A 21,471-nucleotide genomic window follows, 5' to 3' on the forward strand; every position below is an offset into this window, starting at 1 on the left:
AAGCGGTGTGAGGGGAGGAAATGGGAAAGTGGTGTGAGGGGAGGGAATGGGAAAGTGGTGTGAGGGGAGGAAATGGGAAGGTGATGTGAGGGGAGGAAGTGGGAAAGCGGTGTGAGGGGAGGGAATGGGAAAGTGGTGTGAGGGGAGGAAATGGGAAGGTGATGTGAGGGGAGGAAATGGGAAAGCGGTGTGAGGGGAGGGAATGGGAAAGTGGTGTGAGGGGAGGAAATGGGAAGGTGATGTGAGGGGAGGAAGTGGGAAAGCAGTGTGAGGGGAGGGAATGGGAAGGAAGTGAGAAGGGAGGGAATGGGAAGGCAGAGTAAAGGAAAGGGAAGACATCATGAGGAAATGGGAAGGCAGCGTACCAGGGCATTACCTGTGCGGTAAAACGCGTTCAACAGCAACATTTTCCTCCTATCTGCCGTGTTCTCGATAAAACGAGGTGGTAACATTGAAAAAGTCAAAACTAATGCGATTTGGTGAAGGCCTGCCTGCTGTCCCTCCCACGCATTCCTCCAACCTCCTCGTGGTCCATATTAAACGTGCATGTGCACCAGCGATATACTCAACCTTTCACTTGCACACATGCATGGATTCCCCCACACCCGCACTGCACGGTGGCACGTCCCATGTGGCTTCGATGCCGCACCCATGTTTTTCACCCCCAAAATAAATGAATATATTGATCATTTTATTTTCTGATGTAGATCTAAATATGTTTGTACATTAACTTTGTCCAGAACAAAGTGTCGGAGGTATCTACATGCTTATTCCCATGTCCGCTTAATTTCGTCTAACAGTCTTATTCTCATTTTGAAGAAGTTAAATAGAGGAGAGGATGTATACCAAGTTTTTATTTTTCTTTCTTATTTTTTAATACTAAAAAGAGGATTTTTTTGTTCCTCGAAAAAGGAAGAAAAGGGATTCGTACCATTATTTATTGTGGATTTGTGGCTCTAAAAAGGGCGTTTGGGTTTGAGGAAGTTTTTCAGCGAAACCTGATGAAATCGTCATCAATGTTTTCCTCATCAAAGACAGCACATAACTCCTTGTCCGAATCAGGGTAGAGGAAGTTCCCCGTCGCTGTCTACATCGCTGTCACCATCATTTGCAGTCTCCTCCTAAATGATGTCATCCTCTGTGCCATCCATGTTGTTGGAGATACAGCATTTCAGAAATGCTTGCTTGATGATGTCCGACGATATCTTCTCCCACACCTTGACGATCCAGAAGGTCGACCTTTTTCATCCTTCCGCTCTTGGTGTAGGTCTTCTACCCCACTCATTATCCAGTCAGACCAGCAGCGATGTAGCCCGACCTTGAACAGCTTGTTGATGAATACATCAAGGGGCTGTAGCAGCGATGTCATCCCACCTGGGATGATGACGAGATTGTTGTTGGTCCGACGGAGTGACGCTTTGGTGTCGTCGGTCTTGTGACAAATGAACGCTTCCAGGCCTAGCATGCTTCGTCGTCGGGAAAGACCGCCATCCAGCCTACTACTCCAGACCGTGTGCACCCAGACCTGGACCAGTCCCTTGTCTATCCACCCCTTCTGCTGCACACGAACAATGATGCCAGCTGCAAACTTGTCTTTGGGCATTGTCATCCTCTTCAACATGCCAAATGTGAGAAGCTTGCCGCCGTCTGAGGTACAGGTGAGCATGATGTTGAAACAGTCCTTCTCGTGACCGGTGGTGTTGATCATCACATTGCACACAAGCTTATTTGAGGTGGGTGCTCTGTTATTAGACTTGTAGTGGTCCTTTCCCTCCAGAGACCGAATAGCATCCGTTCGCTCGTCGAACATAACCAGTGTGTTTTCCCTCTAATAGAGGCGGGACAAAAAGCGGTGGAGCTGAGAATGAGTTCTGAGAGGTTTGGTGCAGGATGCTCTCCCTGTTGTTTTTCTTGTTTGCTATATTTGGAGTGTTAATAAAGTTGTTAATTACTAGTGCGGGCCCGTAGGTGCGAGCCCGTAGGTGAGTGCCAGTATGTGCAGCCCTCTCTCGCCCCCCCCACTCTCATCCCCCCTCTCTCACCCCCTTTCTCTCGCCCCCTCTCTCGCCCCCCTCTCCCCCTCTCTTGCCCCCCTCTCTTCCCCCTAGTCTCGCCCTTCCTCTCTCCCCCTCCTCTCTCGCCCCTCTCTCTCGCCCCTCTCTCTCGCCCCCACTCTCATCCCCCCTCTCCCGTCCCCCTCTCTCGCAGATATTGGTCGACAGATAAATGGCCGTAACTTGGGAACCGCTCGTCCGATTAATATTGTTGCGAATTCGCGCCCGCCGGCGTGCGATCGGCCACGTGACCCAAATCGCGGCACGTTGCCCACCGGACGGACAATTCTGTCATGACCCTCTCGGACTAACGCCGGGAGCCAGTCACGGGTGGGCCTTTCGGCCTCACCACGATCGTGCCAATCGGCCACCCGCGTGGGATAGGGTTGTTCGCCAAACTCGACCTACCTCAGTACCCACGCGGATGGTAGACCGGGCGATCGCACCTCGCCGCAGGTCGACTCTGGACACGGGCCGCTTAAGCGGTCCGTTCCGTGCTATCGGGATAACTGAGCGGTGTTATCGTCGGCCTCGACGGTTCCGATTAATTATCGGGCGTATTAAGCCCACTACAAACCCTTTACGTGAAGCAAGATGGAGATTCAAACGAAGGAAAGGACGCAGCGAAATGCGGAACAATTCAACATAATGCACTTTATTTACAAGACACACGAAGAGCACACATATATCAATTTAAAACAAAAACAACAATGCAGAGCTAACCGAATACGCAAACACACGGCAACACTTATACAGTTTTACTTTACAAGACACGGCGCCACAAGATCCATACAAAAAAACAAAAGAAAAGGCCACCCTCAAAGACAAGGGGGAAGAGGGGGCCCGTGGGCCTTTATGGCGTGGGACTTGGCAGACCAAACGAGTCCCACGAGACCGTTGCAGGTTACCTGCACCCTCGCGGTGCGATGGTGGGCGAGATCTCTCCGGCGCTCCTTGTATGAACGCTCAGGTCCGCGCGACACAGCTGGCAGAGCGGCACCTCCAGTCCGCGTCCCCTCCGCGACGTCCGGACTCTCCACCGACTGCAAGCTCCAATGAGCGGGTCGCTCTACGGACCGCTTCTCCAAGACCCAGACGGGCAGAAGACCACGAACCGCCGACTGATACTGACACTCTCACCGAGCGCCCTGACCTGACCTCCTCTGACCTGACTTCCTTTAGCGGCGCCTCCGTGCGCCCTTTTATTTCCCCGGCACCCCGCCCCTCCCTTCGCGGCACGCGGGGGGGAACATTCCACCAGAGAAATCGGGGTGGGAGTTGAGTTCCAACCGTCATTCTTGTTTACCAGGGAAATTGGGGTGGGAGTTGAGTTCCAACCGTCATTCTTGTTTACCAGGGAAATCGGGGTGGGAGTTGAGTTCCAACCGTCATTCTTGTTTACCAGGGAAATCGGGGTGGGAGTTGAGTTCCAACCGTCATTCTTGTTTACCAGAGAAATCGGGGTGGGAGTTGAGTTCCAACCGTCATTCTTGTTTACCAGAGAAATCGGGGTGGGAGTTGAGTTCCAACCGTCATTCTTGTTTACCAGAGAAACCGGGGTGGGAGTTGTTGTTGTTCCCCTTTTGTGTTTGTGGAGATGTTGATGGTTGCTGTCGGAGTGTTGAGGATGGCATGGTTGTTGAGAGGCAGGTGTGGTTGTGGTTGTTGTGAAGCGGCATTGTGGTTGGTGGTTGTTGTGTGATGGTGGTTGAGACGTGGTTGGTTCAAAATAAAGATAGAACAGAAAAACGGCTATCTCAAAGCATCGCAGCCCGAATGGATCACATAAATTCCCTCTAAACAATGGGTTTGGGGCTAACTACACATGTACTTAGAGATATCTCACCTACGGGCCCTGAATGGTGGTTTGCGAATTTCCACAGCCGTAACAATATCAAACCTCGAAAAGGCACATCTGCGCGTCCCCAGCAATATTCCTGGCAAGTTTCAATCAGATCGGACCGTCAATCGTGCAAAAATAAATAAATAAACATTAATTGTGACATCATTCGTGATGTCATAGCACCGTGTCTTGTCATTGGTCGACAGATAAATGGCCGTAACTTGGGAACCGCTTATCCGATTAATATCAAACCTTGAAAAGGCACATCCGCGGGTCCCCAGCAATATTCCTGGCAAGTTTCAATCAGATCGGACTGTCAATCGTGCAAAAAATAAATAAATAAATAAACATTAATTGTGCCATCATTCGTGACATCATAGCACCTTGTCTTGTCATTGGTTGACAGATAAATGGCCGTAACTTGGGAACCGCTCGTCCGATTGACATAAAACCTCGAAAAGGCACATCTGCGGGGCCCCGGCAATATTCCTGGCAAGTTTCAATCCGATCGGACTGGCGGTCGTCGAGAAACGGCGGTCGCAGACAAACAAACAGACAGACACACACACAGAGACTGCTGGAATTATATATATATATATATATATATATATATATATATATATATATATATATATATATATATATATATATATATATATATATATATATATATATATATATATATATATACACTTTATCTGCAAGTGTCCTCGCCAAAGACTCTGGCTGTTGTGAATAATTCTTCCTTTGATGTGAGACCAGGTATTCTTCTTTTTTGTTTAATGGCGTTTTTAAGAGCCATGAGGGTCTATATATATATATATATATATATATATATATATATATATATATATATATATATATATATATATGTATATATATATATATATATATATGTATGTATATATATATATATATATGTATATATGTATATATGTATATGTATATGTGTATATAAGTGTATATATATATATATATATATATATTTGTATATATGTATATATATATATATATATATATATATATATATATATATATATATATATATATATATATATATATACATATACACACATATACATACAGTATATATCACACTCCTCAACTCCGGGCGTCTCCGGTTTTTTTTTATTTGTTTAATTTCCACACTCGTTTTACAAAATGCTGTACAAACTCTAAACCTGAACCGATTTTCAAAATTTAAATGGTGAAATTTTGCTTAACAGCAGTTCTGACTGTTAAAAAAAGTGTTCATTTGGAATATAATTGAAATTCAGCATTGATCATTTTTAAGACTGTTTTTCTTTTCTATATCCGTGTATTTGCCGCAACCCCAACTTTTACCTTTTCTTCCAATAAAAAAGTGCAGATTATACACCGGAAAATAAGGTAACAGCTTACTGGGAAGAACGATCCATTTCAGTATCCTTCGTCATAGTCGTGTCCAGTCCAGGAGTGTACCCCGAGCCAAGGAAAAATTGCTTCAGGAAACCCTATGCATCTGAAGATGCGAAATGAGTGTTTTTTTCTCCTTCTCCTTCTTCTCAGTCGATGTATATACCATTTGATGAAGTATGATACAATATAATATGCTTGTCAGTCTGTCTGTCCCTCTGTCACAAATCACAAGATGATGGAATCTCGTGAGATTGTGAAGTAAATGGTGTTTCGTCAATATATTTTTTATTTTGACATATTTATGCATCACGAAGAAGATCATTAATATTGGATAATTTATTAACACAATTATATGACTCACAATCACTTGAAAGTGGCAATTCCACAGAATTTCCGTGAGGCATATGTTGTGAGATTGTTAATTGGGACCTGAAGCCTGAAGGTAGTTTGGATAATTGTTCTTGCGAAACATAACTCGCTGCTACTGGCATTGTCAATGGGGTGAAAAGAGACTTGGGAAGGAAGGAAAGCAGGTTATAAGGAGATAGAATTATAGGTGATGTTGATAATGGCACCATAATAAGGTGGATAGGCAAGGGGAATGAGTTAAATATTCCACTATTTCAGTGATGTAATGAAGCCTTGGGGTTGAGAGGGGGGAGGGTTGAGGACTTGAAATCACATTTTACATGATGCAGAATTCACACGGGTACCGACCAGTATTTTTTATTACCGTTGTCTTTAAACAGGTTAAGTTCGGATACACTTTTTGGTGTTCCCAGATAAGTGCACAGTTCATGATGCTAGGTAGTCAGGTTCAAACTCCGTAGAGTGTGCTGATTTCTGCATTTCCTCCGAATGTCCTTGCGATTCATGTAAAATAGAAAAGTTCACTCACATCTACTAATCTTTCTGTCTTTCCTGCATTTAATAGGTGTGCACGTCCCTTCTGTAATCTTCAATATTTTGAAGAAAATTTGGTGTTGTTATTATTATTTTCCTTGCAAATAAACCTCGTCGCTTCACTGACGGGAATATTAAGGGGTGGGGGGGGAGGAAGAGAGAGAGAGGAGGGAAGGGAGACTGAAGAGGGGGAATGGAGAGAGAGGAGGGAGGAGGCAACGAGGAGGGGTGGGGGAGTGAGTAAGGGGTAGAGCGAGGAAGGGAGCGAAGCGAGACAGAGGAGGGAGAGAAGGGGAGCGAGGAGGGGGTTGAGAGGGAAGAACGGGGGATGAGGAGAGAGAGGAGGGAGGTAGAGAGAGGGGGGAGAGAGAGAGAGAGAGAGAGAGAGAGAGAGAGAGAGAGAGAGAGAGAGAGAGAGAGAGAGAGAGAGAGAGAGAGAGAGAGAGAGAGAGAGAGAGAGAGAGAGAGAGAGAGAGAGAGAGAGAGAGAGAGAGAGAGAGAGAGAGAGAGAGAGAGAGAGAGAGACAGAGAGACAGAGAGAGAGATATATAGAGATATATAGAGATATATAGAGATATATAGAGATATATAGAGATATATAGAGATATATAGAGATATATAGAGATATATAGAGATATATAGAGATATATAGAGATATATAGAGATATATAGAGATATATAGAGATATATAGAGATATATAGAGATATATAGAGATATAGAGGATCAAGGAATGAGGGAGGAAGGGTGGGGGAGCGTTGAAGGGGGTGGCAGGGAGAGCGACGCTTCACCACACGTCGCTATACACTCTGGGAAGTAGGGGGTGCAAGGAGGGGGTGGGAGCAAAAAGGATGGAGGAGCAAGGATGGGGAAGTGGGTTGGGGAACGGGATGTTCTGGACTTGCATTTGAAAGTGGGACTTGAAGGGAGGGAGGGAGTTTGACTTGCCTTTAGGAGGGGGACTTAAGAGGAAGTGGGGGTTGGTCCCATCTCCTTGCCTTAGTGCAGAATTGGATGAAATGGGGTACATTAAACAGAATATCAAACAGGATAGCAAAATGACCCGTCACTTTTAAACAGCACGTACCATTTTAAAAGAGATTATAACATGGGCTTCCCTTGAGGTATGTGACTCGAACTTTGGCTGCCACCCTGTTTACCTGTTTGGAACTGGATATCTCTGAGGGGAGTCACACTATGCCCGGAGTGCCAAAGAACGGGAAAACTGTAAAAACGAACACCACTCCAGCAGTCAGACTCACTGCCGCCCAGCCCATCCCCACAGTCCAAACCTTGAAACCCGGCTCAGGCCAAGAGATCCGAGAGCCCATCGCACGTTAGCTGCAATGCTTATGAATGCCCAGAGACTCTAGTGTTTCGTGCTTTTATTTAATATCAGCACACGTTTTACAACAAAAATGTGATAAACCACAGAATCTCTCAACCCGAGCCAAATCCGAGAATTCAAACGACGAAATCGAACTCAGCAGCAGCTCCGACCACCAAAAAAAGTACCCATCCACCCAACTCACACACTCCCCAACACTCCAGGCTCAAAACATAGGACAAATACCAAAGCACAACATAACCACCTCCAATCCACAACACAACCACCTGTGGAACTTATCACAACCATCCATTGTTTATCACTTCATCAAAGTTGGAAGAGGGGTGAGAGAGATAGAGAGAGGAAGGAGAGGTGGGGAGTGAAAACAAACGAAGAGATGACATGGAGGGAAGGGATGAATGGTTGGATGGAAAGTGGATTCACAGTACGTTCTTCATGCACGCACAACACAATCTCACAGAGTGAACACGAGGTGTAAGGAATAAATGATGCATGAATGAACGAGTTCCCTCCTGGTGTTCCTTTGTCTGCCATTACATAAGCTTCTGCAATGAGCTTGGTTTTTGAAAACTACACTCCCCTAATAACCTCTAAAGTACGCCACCAGGGCATGCATCTCCGAGCATCTCCGGGTGGTGTTCCACATGACTGCTCCGAGGTGAAGGTTGCATTTTTCCACTTTTGTCAGATTTAACTTTGACAACGGAACACACGGTTATAGATGTACTTCATTTACATTATCATTTCACATTGTCTTGAATGTCAATTTGTATGTTTAATTTTCAAAAACGACAAAAGCTGTGATTTAAAAAAAAGTTATTTACACCACCATTTACTGGCTGGTTTACATGGTTTATAAACATCGGTTTGGTCCATCTATCCATTCATCCAACCATCCCTTCTCTTTATCCCATCCATCCCTTCTCTCCATCCCTTACATTCCTTCCCTCCATTCCTCCCCCCTATCCATCCATTCTTTCCATCCAACCATTGACAATGAACAGCAAGCAGGCTTGGCATCGCTCAACACTGCGGGGAGCAACACAGGCAGGTGGCCGATCGATGTATTTTTGATTGTGTTGTGCAGACGGACAGTGTGAGTACTTTTGTCGTGTATCGCTATGGCTTTCAAACGAACATCCAAGTCGCTTGGCGAGTTCTTGCCAAGTGGCTTAAGCACTCTCACAAGCACTCCAACAAAACTGTTGATAAGGAACGGCAGGCTTGGCAAGCGATTAGCAGTCGCCAATCGGTCATATTAAACACCTCCTGGAGATGTCCGTATGAAATGTCAATGTCTGAATTGAACCAATGAACACTTCTTTTTTTTTTAGCAGTCAGAAATGTTTAAATTTTGAAATTCGGGACAGATTAAAATATTCTCAAGGTCATCACATTTGTGGAAGTTAAATTAAGCCATGAACACTGGTGTGGTCCGGGCATTTATAAGCATTGCGATGTATCCAGCGATTCCTAGATACGATGATCCGGCATTCGATGAGATGAGTGAGGAAAGTGAAAAAAATAATTACCCTAAAGAAACCGTTGCGGCATGTTCCAAGTCAAGGCATTGTTGAGCAGGCCAGAAAAAAAAATGGCGAATTAAGACCGCAGCAAGGGACAGCGAGGTGACCAAGGATGAAGTCTTGGTAAAGGATAATTAAATAAGGTCGTAAATTAATCCCCATGGAGATTATTTTATTGATAACTCTGATGTCATCGGCCACATGGTATGGTAGCAATATTGGATTAAAGGAAAAAAATTGGACTTTCTTCTCTAAAACTGCTCAACAAAAAAATAGAAACTTGGAATATATCATAAACTCCCATTGTGTATCCAGGGTGATAACGATGACATCATCAGTGAAGTTCCAGCAATAATTGGTTGAATCAAAATCCTTATCTGAAAAATCTGACACTTCATCTGTCTGATCTAGGAACTGATGTGAGTGAAGAAGTAAATTTTTGACGTCATTGGTGCATGGTCTAGTAGCCATATTGGATTGAAAATAATAACGTTAAAAATCTTATTCTCCAGAACCGCTTGAACAATTAATGCGAAACTTTATACGTATGATCGACTAGCCATGAGGAACATCATTTGATTTGATTTTTGTCATATTCACCTTCATATTTATGCACAAAAGTGGTTGTTAAGGCCTAAGTCACATTTGGCACGGCGGCCGTAGGGTCTACAAAATCTACGGCCACTAGCAATTATAGGGTGGCCACAGTATTTCCACGGTCACACAATGTAGCAGTCACATATGTTTTTATTTTTTCAGGGAGCCGCACGTCGTATTTAGAAATTGTGGAGACCGAAAACGTGGGGGTGCCGTTTGATTTGATGTCACACGGTGTCCTTAAGGCGTCCCTCCGGCAGCCATAGAATTTTCAAGGCAGACGCAAGGCGACCGCAGGGGGGCCCGAAGGCGAGCATGCGGCCAGACGGACGGTAACAAGTGGGTATATATACCAGTTCTTTTTTTACTGAAATAAAAATATAACAGTTTGGAATATACCAGTATATATAACTGAATATACCAGTTCAGAGTACCGTGGTACCCCCAGAATCCGAACGCCCCATTGTTTGAACAAATTGGAATACGAACAATTTTTTTCGAGAAAATTTTGCCCTAAAAACCGAATACATTTTTTAAAAAACCGAACACAACGTAGCGTTCATGTTTGTTCACGTGCGTCTCCCCCGCCTGTTCGAGCCGCATCTTCGTGCTTTGTTCATTCAGTTTGTCGGTGGAAGTCCTCATGAAAGCATCTCTCGTGTGTCGATCGCTACTTTACCTCGTGTTTTCACCTTGATTTGTGCTGTTTTTTTTTTCTCATCTTGTGTTTTAATTAATAACAAAAAAGCAATCCGATCACGTGGTGTGACGGACTGTCCGGCAAGGATTTAATTTCACAGAAAAACCGGTTGTAATTTGGAATATCCATGATTACCTCAGCTCGATGCATTTGATGAAAGTGATTGTGGTTCTGGGGGGCATCATGTTTAATGAGCTGCCCTAGGGGCAGCGCTCTCGCAGAGTGCGCGAGCGATCGGAACCCAGGCCAGAGCTCGAGCCTGTGTGGACCTTTGGATGTGGTGATTGTACCAGTTTACATACAATACACCGCCACCGAAGGTCATTTACTCATCTTATTTTACCTTAAACATGGGGAATTTCAGTTGAAAGTGTCTTGAAAAATGGGTTTTCTTGGGGTCCAGGAACGGATTAATTCGCTTTCCATTATTTCTTATTGGGAAAATAGTTTTGGAATCTGAACTTTTTGCAATCCGAACAGCCTCCTGGAACGAATTAAATTCGGATTCTGGGGGCACCACTGTATAGGCAAACACCTATACTCCGATCTCTAGTGGTAGCGCACGGTGGACGCACGGTCGACGCAGACTGCCACGGAGGCCGTACGTAGGATGCACGGCGGGCGTAGGGGAACCGTGCATCGACCCTGTGTTGCCCGCAGGTAGTCACACAGACCGCAAGGCCACCATACGGCGACCGTGGAAATAGTTCGGCCGCCGTAATTTTTTGGGGGTTGGCAAAATTCATTTTTCATTGATAAGAGCCTACGGCAGCCACACAAATAACGCAAGCCCACCGTACGCCGTACGTGCGGTTAACGTGTAACACATCTACGTCACGGCTATGGCATGACGAATTGCTACGGCCAACGTATAAATGAAAAAAGTTATAACTCCGCGTTATAATTCCACGGCGACCCCTACGGTCTGTAAAATATAGCCATACGACGTAGGGCCACCCTGAGGCCACCTCAGAAACTCTGCGGCCGCCGCACGTTTCTGTTAGTTCAGAGGGGGGGGGTACGGCCGCCATATCCTAGCCATTGAGCAAATATGACTTAGGCCTCAATATCCTAATAATCAATCAATTATCAATAAAGCTACGGATGATGGCAGTGTATGTGACATAAGCGGGTGCATAGATGATACGGGTATACGGGCCACAATAGTAGTGGGCCAAAATAGTCGCATGTTCAGTTAACAATGGTATTTTTGTTCAGAATGAACACGCGAGGTGAGACCATGCACTCTACCAAATGTTGTTCTCGTTGGAAGAAGCATCGAGGAAGTAGTTTTATCGAGAGATACTTGGGAAGCTTAAACCATATTTTCCTCTCCAGAAAACTTTCAAAAACCAAAGCCTCTCAAAATGTATTGCTTGCTTTAACAATCTTGCAAATGGTGAACAAATTGCTGAATACAATTCCAAATTTGATTTTCATCTGCCATCGAATGACTTTAACTGTAGTCATTTGCTTTGGAGGCAAACTGAAATAAGTCAAGCTTCAGCAATTATAAAATGTTTGCACTCCCCTTTGACAGCCATTTTTGTAACTGTTTTGTCATATTGTTGATCACAACAGCGTTTCCAGCTTTCTCAACTTTGAGACTCAACATCATGGTTTTGATCAACATTTATTATAACCAGACTGAGCATTTGATATTAAAGCCTCCATAGGTCTCCGTGCATTCATTGGTTCAGTAATCAAGCCTCAGCCAATCAACATATCCACTCCAAAATCCTTTCCACATGCACTAACTTCAGCTTACATGCCGTTGCTTTGCTTTGCTCTGATTAATCTCTCTCTTCTTAACCACAAAGCAACTTCATAGGGAATTATGAGAAAATGAGCACAAGGATCAGAATGTGCCGTCGTATTTGGTTGACTGGTAAGATGTCTTGGATTGCAGGAGAAAATATATCTATAAATGAAAGAAAAAGAGAAAACATCACTTGTGGAATTGGCCAAATTAATATACAAGGGACTTTAACAGAGGAGGAGGCCATTTGGCCCATAATGCCTGTACTATATCAACTCCAAATTAATCCAATCTATTACTTTATCGACTCCAGACTGGCTGGGAAGAGGAGGAGTGGGGAGGGTTCGTATAACTTCTTGTTTTTCATGTAATTTAAGATGTATAACTGAATGAAGCCACATGCAGGTGTCTGAAGACACCATACACAGTGAATATAGACATAAATCAATACGAGTGCTTCAGCACCATGCAGTGCCGACGACAGGTGCATTTCAGGTTTGTGCCACGTACACTGTGTCTGTGTGCTTGTTTTGTTGTGCTGTGCATGCGACTTGTATGCAATTCCTGCACTGTGAATGCGTTATGGGACATTGTGTTGAACCCAAAATGAAAACTTCTAATTTTGAGGAAGTGCATCCACAAAAGTTTGACTGAAGATGTGTGAATGTATTTTATAAATTAATTTCTAATTGGCTGAAGTTTGAACGTCAAGCGAATGCATTCCCCAGCGATTGGCTCATTGGTATTTCAAACCCCGAACTGGTTAGTTGCACAGTTCAATTCTGCTGTGGCCAATTTTTTTTATCATTAAGGCTCCTGGTGAAGTGTGTGCATCTTGCATAAAGAACAGGGACATCGATTTAACAACCTCATCTTTTCTTATGTTAGAATTAATTAACTTTCAGCCCATTTAATCTCTCAAGAGGGAATTTAGCCTTGGCACCAGCACTCAATGACCAACTCTTTTCAAGAGATGCAGAGATAGCATGACATCTTTAATGGCCTCATCCTAAGTGCAGATGGCCCACCCTGCTTTACTCCCTCAACCAAAGGATGGGGTACTCCGAGGTTCAGCATGCACTAGTGCATCAAAACGGCAGTGTTTTGTTGGTTGCAGCCTTGACAGGCAATGAGTTCAGACTGGACAGTGATTATATATATATACATATATATATATATATATATATACATATATATATATATATATATATATATATATATATATATATATATATATATATATATATATATATATATATATATATATATATATATATATATATATATATAGTTTTTGTTGTTTGCTTTTAACATTAGTTTATCATTCAAAAAAGTGTGAAACAACTTTATCAATGTCTTATCTCTACATGTTTAGCTTGATTTAGTTGGAGTCCAGTTTTTCTTTTTGAGGTTTTTTTCATTAACTTTTTCTAGACTTCATACACAGCCTTTAATTGTCAGAATTAAGTGTAAAACTTCGACTTGTCCATCATACTTGCAAAGCAGCCGGCTTGTGGGCAACCAATAAGAAACTTAATGAAAATACCATCGGTGATGTAATCTGACATGTGATATTATTATCAGATGCCAAGTGTGTTTCAATCAATCCATTAAATCTCTTTTAGCAGGGATGATAAAACAACCAATAAGACAGAAATGTGCAAACCTTTGATGCCTTCCAATATTACAATTGGACAGGACTCACTCTGAAATGTTACTCTGTGGCCTCTCCGCAACGCCCGTGCACCTTGCTTTCCTGCAGGTCTGCGCGGCTCATGTAAAGCCAAATCCATATAGGCCTGAGGGTCAGCTTCACTGGCTAAACTTGACCAATCAGTGCCGGCTGCTCTGCCCCTGCCACAATATCTGCGTCTTTATTGAAGTGCTGGGGATAACCAGAACGTCGACAAAAACAGAACCGCAGGCTGGGGTGCGCAACTCAGAAATCCCATAGCCTCCTACTTCTTTTGTAAGTAATGCTTTAAAATGAAGGTCCTTTTGTTATTAATACCATGTTGGAAAATGATACCATTCCGCTGACACGGAGGCTAAATGCAGCCTGGCAGAATGCAACTTTCACCGTTGGTTTCTCCGTCTGCAGGCATTTTTTGGCTTCACTCACTTTGCCTAAGTGAATCCACATTGGCCCCTGTGCCGCACAGGTGTCTGCACCATTGCTCCGCGTAGATGTGGAACCAATAGTTAAAATGTGTAACCTATTTTCCAAACATTCCAGTGAGAAAAAGGAAATGAATAAGACAGGAGCTTGCTGCTTTTCAGAAGCCATGTATGCCACAGCCCTTTTTAAAGACCTCCTTCTGCGAAGGCACCCAACACGTTTGCTTTGTACCGATATCTGCAGGCTAGTTGCGAAATTACAAAGGTGTAATTTTCTCGATCCAATATCTCTGGCACTGGCCCATCACCTTGTAAGCAACACCTTTTTTTTTTAACAAAAGCGGCACCTAAATCAAGTGCTTCCCAATGGGGTCCTGCTGATGAAGCTATGAATAGTGCTCAACCGTAAGGTTCTGGCCTCGCCTGCCAGGCTTATCTTGCCCTTTGTCATTGATGCCATGGTTTCTGCATCGGTGGCTCAAGCACTGCTAAGTTTTGCAAAACCACGATAACCACTCTCATACGACGAGGCGGCATTTTTGTGTCGTCTCAGCATTTCCTAAATCTGTAAAGCAGGTTTTGAAATGGAATTGCTGTTTTTTGGGGGTGGTGGGAATGAATTGTCAGGCCATTACAAAAAGGTGGCTGTAAAGAGGGGTGGCCTTTCCTTCCAATGGATATTTGGATTCCAAATTACTTTTCCCATTTATACGAAGGAGGAAGAATAGCTGTGCAAGTATGTTGTCCTCGAAAGTGTTTTATGTCTTTTAGATTGGTGAATTGTAAAGTGGAAACAAAAGGGATTTCATAAAGTGCAGACGACCATGTGAATAAAAAAAATAATACTCAAGTCATGCAGTCAGAGCAACCTTTTAAAGACGGGGTTGGCAGCTGCGTCTGTCAGCTGGTCACTTGGATTCATTGCTGCTGACCTTCTCTGCGAGATGTTCAGGTATGGGATAATTGGACATTTGGAACAACCTAAAATCGAGGCCAGATCCTGCTTGCTTTTTCTGAATTCTGCTAACAGGATCTGAGAGTATGACCCGGGCCTGGTCCTCAATATCCGACATCATTACTCAGCTTTGAATGGTGTCTGGAAATGTCAATGGGCATGACATATTCGGATCTGTTAGATCTCCATCTCAAGAGTGATTCTATCTGAGTACACAGAACTTTAGTGGCACGTTGGCATGACTGCAATGAACTGATGGTTTCAACTGAAATGAGTTATGGAGAGCAAACGTCTTCACAAGTGCTAAGCGATGGCTTTCAAACTGCCAGTCATGGATGTCAGAGACCACATCAAGAAGTTGGTGAAAGGATTCCACGTGATTGAACACATGATCATGGACAAATCATTTGTGAGTCATCCACAGGTAAGTGGTTTGTGGTGAACATCATAAGCAAGAGAAATTATTGCTTTTTTAAACTTACAAATGCCAGGTGTAGAGAATCATGCTGTTGTTCTCTAAATTTTCTGTTGCTTGTCACAAAGAAATGAAATGGCAAGTGATCGTGTGAACCAATAAATGGTGTTTCCAAGCTCTTGCGAAAAGCATTGGAAGCTTATGAATAACGGCTGTTATTGTTTATTCGAGATGATGAGTTATTGGAAGTGAACAGGAAAGGAGAAACACGATCCAAACTCAGGCATCATACACCATTCGATTGTGGAAGCAGCCTTGTGCGGAGGCCGGGGGGTGAGCGGGGTGAGAGGAGCGCGCATAGTGTTTGGTGCGGGTTGGTGCCGATGGGTTGCGGGTGAAATTGACGGTGGGGTTGCAGGAAACATCCAGCTGTGACGCGTTCCAGTTCCTGCTGCACATATATTTTTTCACATCAATTCTGTGTATGTGTAAACGCAGGCCCTTCTCCTGCCGAGAGGCATTCGCCGACATCTGGATTCTTCGTTGCTGCGCTTTCGTTGATTTGGGGTGACGTTTGTTTGTGGAGACTTGGGAAATTTGATCATATAACCGTTAATGGATTTTCCATACAAAGGCAGTCTGGGTTGCAGAAATTAAGACAACTGTGCAGAGAATTCCTTTGCCGTTATAAGAACAGTTTTGGATGGGGCGCCACATTGCTAATGCGTGGCAAACTTTCCAGCAGATTTTGGGCATCCCAGTTGGATCTATTACCGAGTGGGCTTCTATTGTTTTCTTTTCCTCCTTTTATTCCCCTCTTTCTTTCATACTTTCTGTGGCAGGTTTACAGATTTGTGAAACGTCATTCATACAAACGAGCAGGAAATTCTTGGTTTCACAGTCGAGGCGTGTAAAACGAATGTAAACATTTTTCTGCCAAAGTTCTGCTGAGTTTTTGCATCTTAAGTAAGACGTCTGATGTATTTGCTTTAATCGGTAATTGGTGAAATGTGCTGCAATTCACGCACATCGGGGGCACGTACTGTGATGTCATAGTGATCGTTTCCTTTAAAACTTTCCACGCGTTGAAAATGTAGCAAAGTGGAAATAAATTGGAAAGTGGTGCAGGTGCTGGGCCTAAACTAGAGGGTTGTAGTTTGTGGCCCTGCTCTGACGATACACCTGTCCTTTTGATATTCTCGCATTAAGTTGACAATCGGCAAGATCATTCTGAATGTGAAAATAGAGTCTGGTGGTGGAGAATTTACATGATTCAAATTGAAGAAAGCCCTGCACATGGTACAGTAGGTTCGCCGTGACAAGTAAAAGTCCATTCATACGTCACAACCGTAGATTTTGCACTATCGCAGAAGCCTTTCTTTAATCCATCTGCGAATATCAAGGCCAACTGATTCGCTTTAGTGATTTTTATGCATTTTCCACTTCTGGCCGGTTTTGTTGAAACGCACTTGGAGAGATTTGCATGTTCTGTGGAGCAATTTGCGATAGTTTAAAAGTCCCCCACCCTACCCTATCCCCAGCCCCCTTTCTTTCTTTTCATAAACTCCCGCTCGGGTGAATGTTTGCGGCTGTGTTTAACGTGCCTTCTCTAAGTGACCTTTCTATGCTACATGTCGTCTCTCAGTAATGGAGTGCGAGCACTCAGGGTTCTGTTTTGAAGAGACCTGTTTATTTTTGACTGGAAAGATTTGAACACATGTCGAGCTCAATGTCGAGTCGAGTGTCGTCGTACTCCCAGGATATCAGGAGTTTTTGAAATCCACCATTTGTGGCCAGTAGATATTGTCAGGCATGGGAGGATGTATGGTTGAGGATATTCCATTGAGGAAATTATTCGCGCTTTTTGAGGATCTTGTACATATGAGTGCAGCTCAGATCAAGCCATCACCTAGTGGACAGATGAGACCTAAAAGGGCACTACTGAAAGACTGCAATGGCTTCCAACTTTGGTTAACTACTTTTGGTTTTTGGTTAATATCACCGCTGAAGTATATATACAATTACGGAAGCTCACTTTCCATTTGCAAGTTCTTCATTAGTTTTTTTTATCAATGAGGCAAAGTTGGTAAAAAAAAAAAACCTGCAAGTTGAATCCGAGCTTTCTTTGCCAATTTCCTCCTTAAAGAGAGTGATTTTAAATGCAAGTTACCGGCTGTTAAATTATTGTTCAGCAAAAATGAAAGGCAGTGTTGCAAATGATGGGCATGTGTTTCCCTTGTGCATTCAGGTTTGTCTGTCCTTCTAGTTCACCTTTCATTTCCTTTTAGGACTTCAATATGGGAGTATATTGGCTCTTTGAGGCTCGCTGTACAAGCTGGTTGTTGCACTGAATGCGAAAGGGAACACATGTTCCATCCACACAGGGATTTTAGAATTTGGCAAGAGTATCGGCACACATGGTCTAATCCCTGGAAGGAATGCTTGAACGAGTGCAAGTCGATAGGACAGCCAATTTAGTATCGTCCCAGCAGGACAGTGTTCTGTAAGCAACTTTGCCACCAAATGGGCAATGTTGGTACTGCAGCTTGTTAACAATCCTTGCAGAGATTTTGAATCTCCAAAGTCACCGTTTTGTGACAACAACGTTACGAACTAATGTCTTTCACACTCCATTGAGCGTCCTCTTTAAGAACAAAAGGGCGATTCAACACGCACCACTCTAAATGGCCGACGTCACTGCGTTTGTGTAAATGCTCACTGCATGATGATGAGCCATAAATGAAGGTATGCATACTGTGGAGGGTCTTCGACTCTCGGTTTACTTTGCGCAGTCTTTTGTCATCCCAACACTCCCATTGGGATTCTTAGCCAATTGACCCAGGTTGGACTCTCGAGCGCACTTCGGGCTGGGCGGGAGTCGATTTGCCTCGTCGCCGTATTGGCATTTGAATTAGCTCCTGATCATGCAGTATTGAAAGATGCATACCTCGTGAGTGTGAGTGTGTGTGTGTGTGTGTGTGTGTGTGTGTGTGTGTGTGTGTGTGTGTGTGTGTGTGTGTGTGTGTGTGTGTGTGTGTGTGTGTGTGTGTGTGTGTGTGTACTGAGTGCAAACACGAGCAAGCAACTTGAAAAATGCACAGTCGTACCAAAAATGAGCCTGTCGTAGCAAGTAGGCCACTTGAAAATGTGAAATGCCTCTGGCTGTGCAGCTTTGTTTGTTTGTTTTTTTGTTTTATCCTTTGTGTCGTCACATTTTATCATCAACTTGGTATGACAGACTCCCTTTAAAATGTGTCGTGTGGAAAAATCAATTTTGATTCAGTAACACGAAAAAACAAAAATCATGAATGAGTTATCTTTTCTCGAATTATGAAATGATTATTTATTATTATTTTTTTTGTGATTATCTTCCCCAAATCTATCTCAGAGAGTGTTTCTTTTAAGGGGAGTGTATTGTATTTAAGATATGCATGCTCATTTTGGCTCTGTAAGTGTGCGGAGTATCCCCCGTTCGATGGTGAACCGCCTGGGCGCCCCGAATGGTAACATGTTCCAGATCACAAAAGCTTACTGATTATTCCCTTGAAACGAGTGCTCGACCGCCAGCTCAGCATATATTGTTTTACTTAGGCATTGTTTTGATTTATATCGAACCTGAACGTTTGGGGTTAGGGATGGAGCGATGGCTCTGGTAAAAGTAAACACATTCCTCCACACAGGTGCTGTTTTTCTGCTCTGGCCCTCGCGCTGAGCAAACAGGCTGATCAGTTGAAAGGAGGGCGCACGGCCGAGCCTTATTACAAACACCTGTAGGCCGGACGCTCTCAGGAAGACGCCGTCTGGCCCTCGCTCATAATTAAAGCCTGCCCAGCAGCTATCACGCCACGCCGCCCAATGCGGCACGTCTTCTGCCCAAATTGCTCCCTCTGCTCACCTTTACCAAAGGCCTCTGCGCCGCATGCATACTTCTGAATATCCACACTCTTTTTCCTTACCAGGTCTTGCCTCTTACAGCTTTCCTTACTCGTTTGTTCCTCTTATACTCCATGCCGCCTCTGAACAATTGGCCAAATCTCTTTCACTTAAACTCTTTCCCCTTGGTATTTTCAAGATGGCCACCCCATTACCTTGCCCTGTGGGTTCTTAGTTTGTCTTTTTTTTGGAAATCCTTCTTTGACATGTGAAACTCTGCTCTGTATTCATAACTTTACACTAACGATTGTGGCCATTATTTCCTGTTTTTATTTTTATTTTTTTCTTTAATGGAGCGCTGTCACTTGAACAGGCATTAGCTTTTCTAGCTCTCGTGTGCTTGTCGTTTGCCTTGCTTCCAAGCACATTATTAGCATTCCAGCTGTGTGTACGTCCTTAATATTATATACTTATAGAGTACATCTCAAAAGCTCTTCTTAAGGTGGATATATGTGTTGATATAATCAATGAAATTATTTCACCTGCGTTATTGTCAGACTTTGCGAAACCATTTACCTCTTGAAAATATCCATTGAATATGGGATGCAAGGCAAGCCACGCTGAAGATTGATCAAAAGTATGTTGGAGATGAATGTCTTGGTGTGTTTGCACAAAGCACGCTCAAACCGGATCTCAAGCAATGATCCCTCGCGACCATTGCCAATATCCACAAGGCAATCTCATCAAGTGGACAGCACTGTGAGCTACCGTACATGCGCCGCTGTACTCCTTGTGGAACAAACTCTTCTGCCATACACACTTTTAGCATTGTGTACTCCTGTTATCATCCACTTGGTGAGAGGAACTGCAGCATACTGTTTATCCTCTGGTAGTCCCAGGCCATCAGTGACAGCTTATAGGGTCATCATCATAATGCTGCTTACATTTGCTGTCTTCTATCTACATATTTGAAAGTCTGTTTGGATCCCCCATTCCTTTCTCCACTCCTCCTTCAGGTATTAATGATCATTCGGGTTACAAAGGATATAAAGGGGTGCAAGCTTAGGTAAGGTCTTCAATGGAGCACTCATTGGATTCTCTGCTCTATGTTCTTCCACGTTCAAGGCTCATTAGCACGGACAGAAAAAATGGGGCTGAAAAGACAGCAGCTGTAAATGGGCTTAAAGGGCCTTATATTGCTCAGGCCTTTAATTAGAGCCCAGCTCAAATGAACAGTGTAATTTAGTTTATCTACAGTAATGAGGACCCATTAGACCATAATGCAGTAATTAAACTGTTTCAATGAGGGGGGGGGATAGGAAGGGCAGGCAGACTGCTGGGAGAGGCAGTCTGCCTCCCCTTACTCTTCCTCTTCCTCTTCCTTGTAACAAGTGTGGTGAAGCTAGTCACTGCCTAAATTGATAGGTAAGCTGCCCTGTTAAAGAAACACGTTAACCCTCAGTAACAATTACAATGTTGGGTTGGTGCATCTCCATGCTGCTAACTAGCGACCATTTTGCAGGGTTCTGCATCTCCGAACTGAACTCCTTACATGTGTTGGAATTTACTTTTCCTTTGTCTCACCTGGCACACTGAACCGTGGCGATTTCAACATTCACCATTGCATACTAATTAATGGCGTCATCATCGAAAACCCATGTCTGAACACCGTATGGTAACGGAGTAAATTGGCCACGTAAGACGTGTAGTATTGTGTAAAGTAACAAGCTTGCTTTGTGTTAATGTGCTCATATTCCCAGTTAGGTTTGAAGGAGGAAAAAACAAAAGACAGAATCTAATCGCCATTTTTTGGACCTTTTGCTGTGAAGAGACTTCCTATCATCTCCAACACTATATTGAGGTCTCTGGGTTATGTGCTGTGGGTCTGGGTCATGTGTTGTGGAGCATGGGGCGGGGGTAGAGTTTCCATGCAAGCGGAGGGGATTGCAGAGCAATAAGCGCCGTGAAGCCCATTTAGATACAA

General features: G+C 43.7%; 1 protein-coding gene across 11 annotated transcripts in view; it reads left to right on the forward strand.

Moving 5' to 3' along the window:
• Positions 1-21,471, forward strand: part of LOC147014431 (forkhead box protein P2-like) — a 715,070-nt gene that overhangs the window by 460,721 nt on the left and 232,878 nt on the right. The window lies entirely within an intron of this gene.

This window comes from Eptatretus burgeri, chromosome 13 (assembly GCF_056783735.1).
Source record: "Eptatretus burgeri isolate ZD-2024b chromosome 13, Ebu_testis_v1, whole genome shotgun sequence".
Lineage (NCBI taxonomy): Eukaryota > Metazoa > Chordata > Myxini > Myxiniformes > Myxinidae > Eptatretus > Eptatretus burgeri.